We start from the raw sequence: 4,611 nt of genomic DNA on the forward strand, positions 1-4,611 counted from the left end.
AAAACAATGCATTGAATTGCTTTTCAATACTTTTTCATCATTGCTTCCTCTTGGCAGGCTGAAATTTGCTAAAGAAAAAAAAATCGCTCTGCGATTTATTTCTACGATTCTCTTTCGGGGTGGAGAAGAGAGGTGAAGTGAAGTAATTTCATTTTCATTCCTGCGGTATGATTCCATTTATGCGAAATGATTTCGACAAGATACATTATGCGAGCGTAGAATTCAAAAATTTAACGTAGTTCTTGTCACGGGAATTGCGAAGCTATTTTACTTGATGGGATTTAAAGTGAAATTGATAATACCTGAGATCGATAAGTAGGACTCGTGTAAATTTTAATTACTTTCAAAGAAGTTATCTGTGTTATTACGTGCTTTTTTGCTCTTGACTGAAAATCAAATCACAATTTTTATTCTTCCATTCAAGATTGAGATTTGAACCTTTCAAAGAAATCAAAAAATAAAAGAACCTTTCGAGGAATAATAATTATACTCAGAAATAGTTTTACTTCTGCTGCATTTGTATAGTACTTGAAGTTTAGCAAAACGGAGTACATATCGCGTCCAACAGAAAAGAAAATAGCAGCGTAAGAATTCGCATTAAATGATTTCATTTAATCTTTATAAGCTGTGTAGTACAACGAAACGCCAGTAATATAATATTGCTAAAAAAATTAACATTGGGGTAGTTTCCAAAATTTTAAAAGTATTTTTTTTTCTGAAAGAACATGATTAAAAACAAAGGATTTGACCATTTTTAAATAATTTGACAAAGTTTGATAACTTTTAACAATTATTTTAATCAGTGCACAGATTCCATTTAATTTTTTACGCTTCTGCACATGATATCAGAAGTGATGAAATGCCATTCACTGATGTCATTAGCGCACAGTGCATTATTTAATTCGCTTCTTTACTCACATGTACTGGCAACGATATGGTTGATAGCAAGCGTAGAGTGCAATATTTAATTCGCTTCTTTATAATCATAATCTGGAAACGCGGTAGACAGCAAGCGTAAGCGTTCAGCACGCAAAAATTCATCACTTGTGACGTCATAAAGACCATGCCTTGTTTGAAAAATCGGAAACTAAAAAAAAATTAAAACTAAACGTTTTGAAAACAAAAGTTTTTCCTCGCTCCATGTTTTTTTTTTTTTTTGCTCATTCTATCAACTTCACTGGCTAAAAGTAGTTCTTTTGACTGATGGAAACAACCCCGTTAAGATGCGAAAAGATTTATTTCTTCAAAAAGAAATAAATTCATAAAAATAACGAAATAAAATCAATAAGATGAGAAAGGATTTATCGTCTGCCAAAATAAATAAAAAAGTGAAACGAAAATGAAAATTAATTCTAATCGAAAAGATTTATCATATGAAATACGAAGAAGTAAGTAAATAAATAAACAATGTTTTTGATCACTCGTTAATGGTTCACGTGACACGCTATCTACCAACCACAATGGCCCGAAGCGAAAGGTCAGTGCCCATATCACCGTACAAATCAATTAAAAACCTTCGTTTCTGAATGAAGCTCACTGGAAAACAGTTTCATTGAGTGTGTAATATGCCCTTGCTTCAGAATAAGTGTTACAATTTTTACGTTATCCTCATATACATAATAGCCAAAGATCGAATAACGCTCCTGATGTCATCAACAATGAAACTTGCGCCACGGCATGATAATATGTTTTGGTAATGTTTAACATGCAGGGAAAAGTCTGATTGTAACAAGGCTGTTATGAAGCCGGTCACTTAACGGTTATACTGGTAAGACTGTCATTTCAGGGGAATGGAGAAACGAAAAAGGGGTCCAACAATGAACGCTATCTACTGGAATTTAGGGTTAATCCACTGGAGTTAGGGTTACCATTTCAACTATCAAAATATCACCAAACAGGCAATGGCTGCGCTCAAATGTAGAAGCAATTATCCCCCGTGATATCTTGACGGGCGATTCTCTTGTTATAAAGATTGACTAAGCCTTGTAACAATGCTTGGAGGGAATGCTTATGTTTAAACGTTTGTTTGAGATGAAGATTAAACTTTGCCGCATCAGGATTGGAGTTTTTCGTATCTCCGAAGAATGAGTGCGCAATATTTTTACAACTTTGTTCCTGATAGCATTAATATCTCACATTAACCGGAGAATTTCGTATTTTGCTTAACGAGTTCCCAGTAACAAGCTGTTATAAAAGATTTTAATTTCTGATGAGAATTTTGTTTATGAGTTCCCAGTAACAAGCTATTATAAAAGATTTTAATTTCTTATGAGAATTTTATTTAACGAGTTCCCAGTAACAAGTTGTTATAAAAGATTTTCATTTCTGATGAGAATTTTGTTTAACGAGTTCCCAGTAACAAGCTATTATAAAATATTTCAATTTCTAACGAGAATTTTGTTTATGAGTTCCCAGTAACAAGCTATTATAAAAGATTTTAATTTCTGATGAGAATTTTGTTTAATGCACATATCATACGTATTGTTTTTGACAACATTTATTAACAAATGAGCCTGCTTAGCACAGTTATTGATCCTACTTATTATAAACTTTACATAAATTTCAGACGAAAAGTTAATGAATAATATATACAGTCAATGCGTTAACTTCCTTCTTTGGATGAAAGTTTACAATGTTTCCTTTCCTTATTACCACTGTTTGTGTTTTAATGGATAAAGATTTTTCAAATCACGAAATAAATGTCTGCTGTTGCGCTTTTGTTGAGCTGTTTTGTTAAGAAAAACTGATTTCAAAATGCTTTTTGTTTGATATTTATAGCATTGCCTAACGTTCATTTATCAAGAAGCCCTATATACATTTTGAAAGAAGAAAAATTCCCACCAATAAATTCATCGCTGTTTATTGTTATAACGGTTTACAATGAACTTCTTTCCGAAAATTGTAACATTTTTGACCTAGAATAAGCTGTTGATTCTCTTTAGCGTTTGATCACAAAACGCAATCAAATTATTCTGTTAAGCAAAAATTGACTTTTTCTCTCTCTTAAATATAAAGCTAATATATATATATATATATATATATATATATATATATATATATATATATATATAATATATATATATATATATATATATATATATATATATATTGTCAGATATGCGCTTGTGCGCATAAATTAGTTGCAAAATGTTTACTTGGTTCTGATTTTTTTAGCCTACTTTCCCAGTATGAGTCAGAGAAAGAAGAAGAAAAGAATTAAAAATTGAAAAGTAGGGCACCGAGAAGGGGGAAAATGTCCGTTGGTCTGTCTGTCTGTCCCCCCTAATAACTTTTGGGTGAGTAGTTCGATTCAAACATTTTTTTTTTTTTTTTTTTTTTTTTGCTCAAAAGATCCTCATTCCCACATTTCACTTTTTGATTTGAACAATTTTTAGTTCAATTTTGAACAGTTCAAAAAAAAAAAAAAAAAAAACTAACATTAGCGCCTACGGGGAAATTTAAGGCAATCCCAAACTTTTATGCGAATTTGCTTCAAACAGACTGTGTTATGTTACTCGTTTAGTTCTGCACGGAACTTCTTGTTTCAAATTGAGAAAATGCATCTATGAATTATAAAATATTAGTTCCTGAGATTATACGCTAAAAATTTTAACTTACCTAATAAACTTACCTTCTAAATTGTAAAAATCGAAATAGCACATATGTCTTAGTTATGCTGAAGTCTAATGCTGTACAGATAACACCCGAAGACCATGACTAACACGTTCCATGTTCTATGAAACCGAGTTTATCGTGTCTGAAAAAAAATTATATTTCAGGTGTGAACATTAAAAAAATAATAAAATATAATTTTTTAAAAATGCAATTTTGCCCTAATCATAACTTTCCCTTTTGTAAAACAAATGGTATATATGGAAACAATTTGATATCAAATAATATGTTTTATTCTTTCTTTACGAAATTTTTCAAAAGTTGCATAGTTTGAAACCATGTAATTCGAGGGAAGGTATCCGTGTTCTTCTAGTAGTACCGTGCTCTTTAGAGGTTACCTGCATTAGGTGCCGTTGCTAATGGTATCATTGCATGATAGCGTGTAACCACTTACTTCTCTGCTCAGGCATTTTTCATAGCTTGCTTAGGAATGTTGTTCTGCTACATAAATTCAAAGTTACTCTTTGAAATGCAAATGAATTTAATACAAAATTCTTATGGGAACCTTTTACTTTCACAACGTTTCATTTTATACTCGTGGGAGCGCTTTGAGTCATACCGAGGCAAGAGAGGAAACTTAGAAATCATTTACAATAAATGAATAAATAAACGTTGTCTTATTTTGAAAAACAGTCAAAAAATATTCATAACTCATCTTTATTATGCACGAGTTATTATAAATATAAATTCTGTACATAAACACCTTTAAAAAAAAAGATTAAAAAACTGAAAATGCGAATTTAAAAAATAAATAAATAAATAAAGGGGCAACTAGTCGCGTAACTAGCTGACACAAGTTATGCCTTAAGTGTTATTAAATATCACAAGCTTAAAATGTTGAAGGTATTACATTAAAACAAAAAAAAAAAAAAAAAAAAAACTTTCAGTTAATACTTTTAAAATTATCAAAATTATTAATTATATCCTACACAATTATGC

The sequence above is a fragment of the Uloborus diversus genome, chromosome 7 (genome assembly GCF_026930045.1).
Source record: "Uloborus diversus isolate 005 chromosome 7, Udiv.v.3.1, whole genome shotgun sequence".
Classification (NCBI taxonomy): domain Eukaryota; kingdom Metazoa; phylum Arthropoda; class Arachnida; order Araneae; family Uloboridae; genus Uloborus; species Uloborus diversus.